The sequence below is a fragment of the Cygnus atratus genome, chromosome 1 (assembly GCF_013377495.2).
Source record: "Cygnus atratus isolate AKBS03 ecotype Queensland, Australia chromosome 1, CAtr_DNAZoo_HiC_assembly, whole genome shotgun sequence".
NCBI lineage: Eukaryota > Metazoa > Chordata > Aves > Anseriformes > Anatidae > Cygnus > Cygnus atratus.
Window position 1 is genome coordinate 202,477,739 of NC_066362.1, and position 12,912 is coordinate 202,490,650.

At 45.5% G+C, this 12,912-nt stretch overlaps 1 protein-coding gene across 49 annotated transcripts in view; it reads right to left on the reverse strand.

Moving 5' to 3' along the window:
• Window positions 1–12,912, reverse strand: part of SYTL2 (synaptotagmin like 2) — a 60,401-nt gene that overhangs the window by 46,590 nt on the left and 899 nt on the right. For 8 of the 49 annotated variants that reach the window (XM_050708693.1, XM_050708756.1, XM_050708687.1 and 5 more), the window contains exons 2-3: window positions 4,664–4,704; window positions 3,403–3,559 (exon numbers count right to left, since the gene is read on the reverse strand). The exons of 26 other annotated variants lie outside the window; for them this stretch is intronic. The gene's annotated coding sequence lies outside the window, so the exon portion shown is untranslated. Of the gene's footprint in view, window positions 1–3,402; window positions 3,560–4,663; window positions 4,705–8,504; window positions 10,040–12,912 lie in introns of all 49 variants that reach the window. 15 more of the 49 variants (XM_035560398.2, XM_050708652.1, XM_035560412.2 and 12 more) reach the window with 7 other exon arrangements.

The following is a 12,912-nucleotide window of genomic DNA, read 5'->3' on the forward strand; positions in this document are numbered from 1 at the left end:
AAAATAATTTCTACATAAACGTCTTGACTGTGTGGAATCAGGAATCATGCAGTAACATGAACCTCATTGTTTTACCCAAACCAAACCACGTCCTTAAGTAGGAATTTCAAACGCTGCCTTGACTCTGGTTTACAGGCAATAGTTGCAGACATTTAAAAAAAAAAAAAAAAGCAGCTGACTGTTCACTCACCAGGCAATCCCAACCGCTAAAGGCAAAAACCTCTTCTTCAAAAAACTTGGAGGAATAAGGGAGAGGGAAAGAGCCCCCTGTGTCTAGAGTACAGTCTGTTAGTGCTGCACAACCGCATCACGGATATGAGGAAGCCAGAGAAAAAGAATTCAGTGAATTCAATGCAAGCCTCAGAAGCACCCCTAGGGATAAACCTGGTGCGAGGCAGCAGAGAAGCAGCTGATGTTAGCGGCCACGTCTCCATTCCAGGTAGCTGCCGCCGCAGCCTTTTAGGGCCACGTGTGCCTGCTGTAGGTGCCAGCAGCCTGACAGCACCGTCCTGCAGATGGGCTGCTTATATGGCAGCGATCTAGCAAGTGTTAAAATCACATACCAGTCGCTGTGCCTGCTCCTGAGTCTGTGAACATTCAACCGAGAGGTCGGAACAAGGTATTGGCACTGGCACCATGCAAAGGGAAACTTCATCTCTACAGGTAACAGCGTTTCGTACAGATGCAGAAGGAAGCCGTGAGCAGGTTGATGGTCATGCCCCCCTCACCCTGAAAAAGCCCCACAACCTTCTGCACGTGGTTGTGTTTGGCTGCTATGTGAATCTTCTCCGTGATTCTCATGGGGATTTTGTTCCATGAAGTCGACATAACGGTATCCCAAACACCCTGCCACCTGTCACTCTGGCCTTTTCAAAGCACATTCAAAAAATAATGATTTATCCCGTAATTAGGCAGAAATAAGAAGTGCTCGCTACAGAGCCACAAACACACACAACCCTGATTTTGTTCAGAACCCACAAGAGGTATGGCTATCAGCCTTCACTGTCGCGTGGACGCTTTCCACAGCAGCTGATAAAACATTCAGCATCTGCAGGGCTGAACAAAAACCCTGGATGCTGCCTGGCTGGCACGTGCACACCGGCCACAGGGCCAGAAACCCACGTTGCAACCACAACCTAGGCACCTCTGACTTGGAATCATTGAGGATTTCTTTTTCCATGTCAGTCAGGCAAGTTGCTTTCAGCAGGTCCATGAAGCCTGTAAGGAAGCTGCCGCAGGAATAGCACCTTTGTCTTCAAAGGAGGCCGACGGAGGAGAGCTACATCTGTCAGTTTAATTCAAAACTCTAAAAGAAACAGCAGGGCAGCCTTTACAAATCAGGCCTGGGGGAGCTCAAAGCAAGGCCCGCTGCTACGAACCCTCCCAGATACCATTGTTCTGCAGAGCAGTTTCCACAACTAACTTCGCATTCACGCTTCATTTTCGGGGCTTCTCTCAACCAATTCCCCCCTCACCCAGTAGATATGATGGGATACAGCTCCTGGACTAAACACGAGCTTCACAGTGCCACGTTTTGCTAAGTTTAAGACACCGTGCTGTCTTAATCAGGTCACGTTCTCCTCCCAGCTCTTCGGAGGAGGAGAGCCCTATGTGAATTCTGTTCCACTTACCCACTTGCATTCTTCCTGTACGGAGATTTGCATGGCATTACGTTAGTTGCTTTCGCTCCTATCCTAGGTTAGGACAATAAGCTTCCCAAGTCTTAACCAACGCAGCCCAGATCCTTTAGGTTCCTCCACAAAGATAATAACATGATGCTTCAGTTAAGGCATGTCTGAGTCCCTGAAAAACTGGCCCCTAATCTCTCTGGATAACCAGCTGGGGAAAAAAAAAAGCATTATTTTTTTCCCCCCTTTAACGCGCATCATCCATACAGCACAAACTGTATCACGTTTCACCGTGATAATAAGACTTAAGTCACTGGAACCGTACCAGTCACAAACTGAAGGCAGGACAGATTTCAGCAGAAACGAGACAAAAACCTCTTTCTGTGTACCTGGGCAGCCTTGGGAGACCCGCTGCTGACACACGCTACTGCACGGCTGGCTTTCTGCAGAAGATTGTAAGCACTGCTTCCAAGCACAGACAGCAAAAAAAAAAAAAACAAAAAAAATCTGCTGGCTTTGAATAGAGCATCTGTTATAGGTCCAAGGCCAAATTTCAAATTCAATGCCTTCTTCCACTGCAAGCCACCCACCAGCACCCCGAGCTCAATTCTTCTGCTTTCCTTTTTCTTCTTCATCTGCACCCTTTTTACACAAGCTTTTTCTTAAAGCCCCTGTACATGCCGAAAAGAACTGAGAGGTCTCAGCATTTTCTTTGGAGACACTGTTATGGGAAATTTTCTCTTGGCAGGAAAGCTCTCAGACCCAAGTCCCACATACAACTGAAAGATCCCACAGCAGACTCATTAAATCATAGAAATCAACAGAAACACCACAGTGACCGATTTCTGGAGAAAAGCGGTCATCTCATGTTGTAGACTAGCATTTATGAGTCTTGGTATATTTAGCTTTTTTTTTTTCCCCCCTCAAATCCAACTGAAACCACACCAACTGCTCCCTTTCATAAAAGTTTTCTACTCCCTGTAATAAACGGGAATCTGAAATCATGTTTTCTGTAATTCCTGTATGAAAGCTTTTGTTTGACAAAGAAAAAAAAAAAAGGCCCGAGATGCAGTGTTTCTCTCCCCACCCTCAAGTTGCTCACAACTTCCAAGTGCTTTAGCCCTGGCAACCATCCAGAAATTGTCTTCTAAATGTTTCCCAGAACCTCCTCAAGCGGCTTTGTGTCCCGATGCCTTTAAGTTAGGCTTTACGTTCTTCTAGCACCCAAGCCATAAAAGACAGACAACCTCGTTTGCCCTGAACTGAGCCTTATTTTTTCCCCTACTTTCTCCCCAGTAGGAAAAGAGAATCTGAGTTCAAATACTTCATTTATGAGCTACCGTATTAAGAGGTAGCGCAATCATAGCCCTGGTTGTTAAGTTTTTACTCCGTGCATACATATGGGATGAAATGAGGGAGAGGCAAGGAAGAGGTCGGAGTAGTTTGCCACGACTGACGTTAAGTCATCACCAGGATCAGAAACCAACCAGCACAGCCCCCGTCAGCCGTTCCATCCAAATCAACAAGACTTCCTTTTGCGTGCAGCAGCCTCATAACGTCGTGTATTTACATTGCAAAGTTGCTTTTCAAGGGCTCCTCAAGCTGCTAATGCTTTGCTTGGGAGAAGCTGTCTTGCATCCAACGCCTTCTCACACGAGGAAGGCGGTGACAGCCAACCCTACGCTTTCGGCTGCTTTTTGCACCCTGGTTTGTACCAGCTCCTTCAGGTGAAGGCACAACTACCCCGCAGGCCTGGCTGACCAACAACTCTCACCTTCATCACCTTCACGCCGTAAGGAATTCAGTTTCAAGCAACCTACTGGCTCTTAACTGTAAGCGGATTTGGCTTCCTGACTATTTCTTCACTGCTCCAACACACCAGCGCTGGCAGCTTGGGTGAGCTGGAAGTCCAGACACAAGGCAACAGGAAGCTGAGGAAGACAGATAAACAGAATCGTGCAACCCAGTTTGCATCTGCAGAGAAACTCCTTATTCTCAGAAAAGGGGTGACTGTTCATCCTCAACGCACATGCTCAGGAAATAATTAATCCTTTATTTTTGAAACGAGGAAGCCCACAACAGTAGGAGCAACGAGAGCTTTGCAGGACTGTCTCCCATCACCCTGGGGATTAACGTCAGGCAGTAATGGGAAAAAGTTTTTTACTTTGGGAAAAAAAAAAAAAAATCACGCTTTCCTGAACAAATTTTATTCTCCACTGACACTTATCCAGCACAACCACAAATAACACAGCACCATCCTAGGCTCAGGGAGTATAATTTCTCTAAATACACGATGCAAATCCCTTGGAGGGAGAACAGCTCATTAAGCTAAACGCCAGCGCTGGCACAAGCACAAGTAGTTTAAGACAGTCATGAAGATACTTGTGCAGGAGGTCAGAGCGCTACGGAGTTAACTTTGGGTAATGGAGAAAGAAAACCTTTTAACTTTCAAGGGGGACTTAAGTGCTCATTCAAGAGTTTAAAATGTGGTTGGCTGTAGCGGCGTGAGCCTGAACTTCAACACGCAGGAGGAGGCCTGTTGTCATTTTCATTCCTGAGGGGGCAGAAGGGAAGAGATCTCCCAGTCAGATATGCATATCTGCAGCCAATCCAACTGCTCTTTCAGGAGGCGTTATCGGAGCGTTTTCAAAACGATAACAGCTACATGTACAACATAGATCAGATTTCCAGCAGGCCCAGAGATTAACTTAAAGGGCTGTGTTTGCCAACATGTATGTTTAGTCAGTGGGAGGCAGAGAGGTTTTTATCTAGCTGGTTGTGAGGCAGAAGGTGGCGGTGGTACGGGGAGCTTTGCAGAAACAGAGGGTATCTGCAATAAAAAGTTGCTCTTACACACACAGAAATGATTTATTTTACTCCAATAATAAACCTACCTGCTCCCCTGTAGGATACTCATTACTATACAGTTAAGGGACAGAATGTACTTATCTGCAATTATAGTACCAGACAACTACTCAAAACAGCCACAATAGGAAGCCAAAAAAGATACACAACAAACCTTGCTCACGCCTTACCCTTGCTCACCAGTACCGAGATGACTCCAGTTGGTTTTAACCTGCAAAACAGTTACAATCCTAAAGTATTCTTACTGATGGCCTTTTAATAATAATTATCTAATAATTTTCCAGAACATTTAACATTACTAATTGCTGGGTTTGTAGCAAATTCAACTGGAGTAATGCAAGCACTTGAGAAAAACTCCACTTTTCTCCAGTAATACCTGTGTCAGTGGTCCGCACTGCTCTGCCTGTGATTTACTTTTTTTTGGGGGGGGGGGGGGGGGGGGGGGGGGGGGGGGGGGTAAGAAGTCAAGGCCATCATCGCGTTGATATTACACGGGCAATTGTTCTGGTTTACGTAAAATTTACTCTGAACAAAAGAGCAAAGCATTAACAGCAAGAAGAAAAAAAGCTAACAACTGAAAATTGGAAGAGGAAAGAACAATTTGTTTTGGTTGTGGCCTAATCCCTTTAATAAGGTATGGCAGCTTGCCGCTTCTTTTCACAGGGCTCGGATATTGGCAGCAGTGCCTAGGAAAGAGAATCTCTCTACCTTCCGCGGCATACAGTCATTAGGCCGGTGGTTTCAAAAAGATGTGGTCTCTGGAACAGGAGGTTCATAAATTAAAGAGGAACCCAAGAGAAACACACCTAAATTGTTCTTTTCCCTGTGACCATTGTTCAGCAGATTAACCAGAGATGCCAAGCCATTCATTGTAAACTGTCAAATGTACAAAACTACTCAAAGAACTTGAGTTCTTTACGAAGCAGCTTCAGAATTACAGATATTCCAGCAAGCTAACATCAATAACATCAGCATCTCTCAAATTCCGAGGCTTTCCAATTCTGGTTGTGTTTCCTTCCATGTTATACCATTGGCACTGGCATAATATATTGTTTGAATTAACAATTCATTTGTAAGACCTTCATTCTTCTAGCTTTTTTTTTTTTTTTTTAAATCAATGGTTACAACATGAAGAATACGTTCTCAGGGCAAGGGACTTGAAATGCAATGGTGAAGAGGGCTCAGCCCTCCAGATCTCTGAAGGCAGAGCGCTGTCTGCTGTGAAACAATTGTTCTCCTCTCCCTGCACCGAGGGAACAGACTCCCTCCAAAAGCAGGAGTGTGGGGGTTCACAGGACACAAGCTCCCATCATCGCTTTCATTAGACCCACATAGGGTCCCGCTTAAGAGCATTTTTGTCTTGTTTGAAAACAGATATAAATAAACATTCAGTTATTTAAGAGATTGGAAGCAAACTGATTACGTGGTGGGAAATTATCTCCTGACTGTACGACGCTTATCTGGCACACTTCCGCATTTGATGGCTAGCTCTTCCTGAACTTTTCCCCAACATAGCTACAAGACGGATTCAAGTCCTAGCTGGGGAGTTTGACAAGGCAAAAAAATTTTCCTCAAAAAAAAAAAAAAATCAATCTCATAGTGCAAATAACTGATGAAGTCCTTAAAAGGTTTGGTTAAGACGTTGACACCTTCCTTTCACATTAAAGGTGGTTTGTTTTACTTCCTTGATAAATTCTGCATTGGACTTGTAGTGTTTTCTGCATTAATTCCCTCAACGATCAATGAATAGTGATAAAAAACATCCTGTCAGCTGTATTCTTGGTTTTAGCTTTCAGTAAATCAAAGGTGCAACGTTCCCAATACAGAAGGGTTGACAAGTTCAGGTACTGGTTAAATAACCTTGGTTAAACAACCTTTTCTATGTGAAAAGAAAGTACACTGAGCTGCAGTTCCTGCAGTCGTGGTGTGGTCCAGACTGTTCGCTGATGGAGGAGGCCTTCGAACAACAGGACTTGACTAAGGGGCTAGCAGCATCAGTGCAAAGAATTCATGTTACCGAGAACAAGCATGGATTTGCATTTGAATGCTTCCTTACGTCAACGTTTACTCAGAGCTGACAGTAAGACATTCTGTAGAGCGATTTCAGTATTGGAAACCAGAGAGAAGACCCTTAAGTATACAGTTTCTGACGAAGCTTTGCAAAGGGTTGACTGCAAAGCCTGTCCACGTGTCTCTGACAATTTTAGCCCACCAATCATCGAATATCCCAAGCTGGAAGGGACCCACAAGGATCATCAAGTCCAACTCCTGGCTCCACACAGCCCCACCCCAAAATAAGACCCTGTGGCTGAGAGCGTTGTCCAAACACTTCTTGAGCTCTGGCAGCTCGGTGCCGTGACCACTGCCCTGGGCAGCCTGTCCCAGTGCCCGACCACCCTCTGGGTGCAGAACCTTTCCCTAACCCCCAGCCTGACCCTCCCCTGTCCCAGCTCCATGCCGTTCCCTCGGGTCCTGTCGCTGTCCCCAGAGAGCAGAGCTCAGCGCCTGCCCCTCCGCTCCCCTCGTGAGGGAGCTGCAGGCCGCCATGAGGCCTCCCCTCAGCCTGCTCTGAACAAACCCAGGGACCTCAGCCCCAGCTGTCAGCCAAGAGTTCGCCCACTGCATTCTGCATTTATCTGGCTGTATGTGCAGAAGGATACTGTGAGAAACAGTATCAAAAGCTCTGCTGAAATCCAGAAGGATTACATCAGCAGGCTTCCCTTAGTCAGCTAGGTGAGTAACTTTGTCATAAAAGGCAATTAAGTTCATTAAACAGGACTTTCCCCTTGAGAACCCATGCCTGCTGTGACCGACAACTGCGTTGTCTTTCAGGTGGTTTTCAACAACCTCCAAAATAATCTTCTCCATAATTTTACCAGGCACTGACGTGAGACTGACAGGCCTGTAACTACCAGGGTCTTCTTTCTTGCCCTTATTGCGAACTGGGACTAGGTTTGCCAGCTTCCAGTTGACTGGGATTTCTCTAGATTCCCAAAAAAACATTGAAAAATAATTGAGAGGTCTCATGACGGCATCAGCCAGCTCTCTGAGCACCCTGGGAGGAATCTGATCGGACTCCATAGACTTATATGCGTCCGGCTGGAGCAGCAAATCCTGCACAAGTTCAGACTCAGCTGGAAGCTTATTCTCACAGTCACGGTTGTCCAACACAGGGCTCTGGGGGTCCCATCAGTGCTAAAGAGAGGTGAAGAAGGCACTAAACATCTCTGCTTTGTGTCCCTACTTGTGAGGTGACCAGGCTCACCAAGTAACGGACCGATGTTACTATGGGACCCCACGGGTCAGTGTCTGTTGCAGCTCGGTGAGCGGGGGCTCTTCCCCAGCTCTCCTCATTCAAGTTGAGCTTTATCAGCCGTGGAGGTCCGTGGTTGCGCAAGGACGGCGACCATCACCGATGCGCTGATTTTTCTCCACCGTATTTCTGAACGTTGGAACTTCAGGCTGCCTCTTATCTACCACAGAATTGCCCTAAAGCGCTCTCGCTGCCAGCCGCTCAGCTCACCGGTGGTGTAGCACATTTCCTCTGCAGGAGGGCACACCGTAGAGCCTCGTGGTGCATCTGGAGCACAAAGCTGCCAAATCAGGAGGGCAACTTTTGCAGCATCTTCGCCTCCCCTGAGGCAGGCTACTGACCTCGTAGCTTCACCAAGGCAGCTCTGCCAGCAGCCCGGCACAAGCCTGAGATCACGCAGAATGCTGCGACAGACGCTCTGCTCTCAGACACGATGAACCGTATAAACAAGCAGCTGCAGGAGGCAGAGTCAGCCCTTACTCACCCAAAACTCCCGATTCAATTTGTCACTGCAGCCCCCCTACTTTTCAGGCACCAGCCTTGTCGCTGTAACTGTGGCTTGGTTTAATTGATGACTACTGCGCGCAAACAGCCAGCAAACAAACCAAGCCCTTTGGCTGTCCTTTCTCATGAGCTGACGGACCAACCACAGACCTCGGACACTGCTCAGGCACATTTCTTAGCTTAAAGTTACTTACCTAACAATTGATGTAATCTGAAGGCTACTAAAGAAAGGTTGCGTCAGTTAATCCAGTCCTCGCTGGAAGACACACGTGCCTGAAAACAGGCACAGAATCCACTCACCACTAGAAATCAGGTGCCAGTAGAAAAAGAACGGTCTTTAGGAGTCCTGCAGCCAGAGAAGCAATAAGCGAGCTAAGGAAAGAGGTGGAAAAGAAGAAAACACTCTGGAGAAATTTACAGATAAGTTAAAACTGTAAGTGACTAAAGAAAAGTTAGCCTACAGTCCGCAAACTGAACACAGTCAGAATCAGGTCTCACCTCAATCACAAAAAACAACTCCAGCTTTGCAATGAAGTTTTTAATAGAATCACAGAATGGTTTGGGGTGGAATAAACCTTAAAGATCATCTAGTTCCAACCCCCCTGCCACGGGCACAGATACCTTCCACTAGGGTGGAAGCTTAGTGGGGTTTTTGCTGTTTGTTTTTATACAGATGCATAAAAAAGCTTGCTGTAGCTCCCTGTTAAGAGGAAAATCACTCATCATCCAGCTAAAACGTCACTGTGCACTGGAAATCAGCATAACATAAATATTCCACCTGCTCCCTCAATCCTTCTGGCTAAGAATTTGAAACCAGCCAGCAGCAATGTCAGTCCTCCTTAATAGAGATATTAAATTGCCAGAATAACAGGAAGTCTATCAGCCATGAAAGCTTCGCTCATGAGACAGCCCAGCCCGGCAGTGCAAACAATCACGTGCAAAAGCCAGTCTTTTCCCGGGTTGGTACGAGTTTCATGGAGCGCCTGCAGGCAGCCCCAAACAGAGCACTCAGGAGGACGGCTCTGGGCAGCTGGCAATGCGATATGAGAAGCCTGGAAGGGCAGAGCGGGAGCTAAATTGCTCAAGTCGCTACACGTGGGAGGTGAGGTGCAGGTTCCGTAGCAGCTTGCCATTGCACTGGATGGGGCACAATGTCAAACTGCGCCGCCTGAATGGGATTTGTCACGGAAAGGCTGCTGAACAGCACAGGGATAGGAAAGAGGGAGAGAAAGGCTGCGATGGAAATTGTTTCGGAGGTACGGTTAGAAAAATCCAAAGTTTAGTTTGTGAGTATAAAACCTGTCCCTGAACAAGGGTATTTAGTTTTGCAGGAGTGGCTCATTCTTGAAGAGGAGAGCAATGCGAGGCATGAACTTTCTCCTGCCCAATGCCTACAACACACTCCCAAGAAGCCCAAAACCCAAATCCAAGAGGATTCAAACTCACATCCCCTTGTTTACCAAGATATGACAGTCTACGGTTTCCTTGACTTCACTTTTAACCCTCCCTGGGGCTGCGCTACTGGGGATTAAACTGAATGATTATTGAAGTTATGTTGCACCCTTGCGAGCAGGAACAAGCACCCAAGTCTACTTCCCTGCAGTCGGGCCACCACGTCACTGAGCTTTCCCTCCTAACTTCCATCCTCATGCTGCCAGCCCTGCTCAGTTCTGCTGGGGGATTCATTTTTAATCCAGGTCTCTCCACCTGCAGAGAAGTCCTCGAATCACTACAAAAGAAGAAAAATGTACTGGCGCTTCCACTAACAAATTACTGCACGCGTCCAAAAAACAACCAACAAAACCCCAGACAACCCACCACAGCTGAGAGAAAAACACAGTGGGATGAGTATTCCTAGGTGGAGCACAGGCAACCTGCAAATTCAGCAAAGACGGTGGCAGATCTGTGTGGGCAGGAGCACAATAGAGGGCCCAAGGCTCACTGCTTTGGGTTGTTTGTTAGGTTTCTGCCTAGGACTTTAACATACCTTTTGCTCAAGGAGCCCAAAGTGCAATTACACAACCTTTTTTCTGGACCTCACCCTTAATTCTTCATAAGTGATGTCCCATTTTTAATGCTATTTCTGAAGGACATAAATCGTTTAAACTTAATAGATAAGAAAAGCATGGGGGGGAAGTTTTAAGATTTAAAAAGCCGATTGTTTCAGCCATTTCTAACTCAGAAGCCTTTGAATATTCTGATTTGCTTCTGGGGCTCCAGTTACACAGCTGAGATTACATTGTCTAACTGTAGTCCCCCCGGCCTGCCCAGGAGTAAGTCACCGACAACTTATCAGTCCGAATCAGGCTGTTAGTAACACTGGGCAATTCCATACTGAGTTTACTGATATTCAGTTTGGTCCTTTCACAGAACAAAAGCACCTGGTAGCAAGTCTAGGGCATTGTTCTGCTGGTTACTCTGCAAGTCTCCTTTGTTCTTACTTTTATTTTTATTTATATACATAGATGCGCACACAGACAGAGAAGCAGAAATGTAAGATTTCCTTGACTGGGAGAGAGAGAAAAAGAAAAATATACTACGGAGGAAAAAGAATATAGCAAGGTGGAAGAAACCTTCCTCCCCCCAAAGCTGTTTGTTCATTTGGTATATATGCACTGAACACCAAGCAGAATTTAATTCAAAATTAGTCTGGCATTACCCAGACAGATAAAGAGCCATAAAATAAGAAGGGATGAAAAAGGAGTTTCATTTCCCCCTCAACACACGTTCCCCCCTCTCTCTCCCCGTTGTCACTGCAGTAAGCTGTCAGGTTATGTGTGGCACAGCAGCTTTACACCATGAGGTAAGAATCTAGCACAGCCTGTTGCTGTACCCAGGTGAATTTGAATGACTCCCAACCACAAGAACGAAGCATGAATAAGTCTGCTCAAACCAGCTGTCAGTCATTTCATGCCCCCGAAAGCTCAAGAACCAGAGGCTGCTCATACAGCAAATGAAACAGCATTGGCTCGACATACAGGAAAGCCTGAGTGTTTGAGCTATGGGAGACCAAACAATTTAAGGAGCCTCCTTAAATTGACTTATAACAACCTAAATCTAACCTTAAATATAAGAACTGCTGGACTTGGAGCACCAGAAAATTACCTACTGCTTTTAACAGTTTTTTGATTTAAAGTCAGTCATATTGAATTAAGAGCACTTACTATACAGAGAAAATTTATAATGGTGCAAAACAAGTCACTACTGAATGAACTAAAGACTGACTTCCACAGGACAGAACCCTCACTTTTAATTAAAGAAATATACAATTAAACATTTTTCCTGCTGAGTGACTATGACTTACTTTTCAGTTTGCCTGAAAATAATGTTTTATTGGTAGCTTTTTGTCTCTGGTGATGTTTCTTATCATCATTGGCAAAGCAGATTCCTTTTTGTCACAAGCATAAGGACCACAATACAGTGTAGAAAACAAGCAACTCCTTGGACTTCTCTCACTGTTTAGCTTCCTGATTAATTTTTCTTTCTAGATGTAACAGCTAATACCCATCCTTCTGTGAAAGCATCAGAGGGTTCCTCCAAGTACTAAACTGGAGCAGTACTTCCACCTGGGAATCCAGCAAGCGCTGCCTGCAGAATGACAAGAGCTTATTCCAGAGAACGTAACTTCATGGTCCCACCTGGTACTTCAGCAAAGAGACAAATTCATGTTCCTGTCATTCATTTTTGGGGGCAAAGGAGTGTCATTTACTTTGGTCTTTGTCAGCATTGGTAAATAACGACGATCTGTTCCACTGAATTCTAAAAGCCTGACAGCGAAACCAATGCTACATTATTCTGGGCTGCAAGAGGAAGGAAGTTTCCTTCACATGGGACAGGTCCAATGCCAGGTTTGGAAAATTCCAAGACGTACTTTGTAGCCAAAGCACAGGCCTGCTGCACCAATGAAGAAGAAGCAGACTAAGCAAGATGCCTTAGCATTGCCTTGCTGTAAACCCATACATAAGCACTTTAAAATATGGTAATGGGTAACAGCATATGTGCATCTTGTAACACTTTCATAACACAGGTATGCATGAGTATACAAAAGCACATAACTGCAAACAGAGGAACAGGGACTTGGGGTACATTTGCCCAAGAAGCGCACAGGAAAATACGTGCAAATAGTAGAATTTGCAAGATAAGAGCAAAGGATGTAGAGCAAGCAGGAAAGATGTGTGGTGAGAGCAAAAGAGACCTGCAGAACAGAGAGGAGATAACTCTGATGGAACCTGAACAACCCTGCACAATAAATAAGATGCTAGCAAAATCAAGGTAAGTCTTACTTCCCAAAATAATATGAGCTACGTCAAAAGCAGATGAGATCATACCCTTCTCTTCCAGGGAGGAAACAAGGTGCACAAGACATTAAGCAAAAAAGATGGTAATTAATGAAAATCACAAAATTCTCACTTTGATTCCAGCACCTCCTGTCAAAGAGCTCTCAAGCACCTTACGTTGACCTCAGCAACTAAGACCATCGAGACCTGTAATTACCAGCTTTAAATACAGGGCAACAGTTCCAGAGCACTGGATATTCATAACTTCACAGTTTTAAATCTCCTCTCCTTACACCTTTGAGGAAGCTCTGAAATAATCACAAGG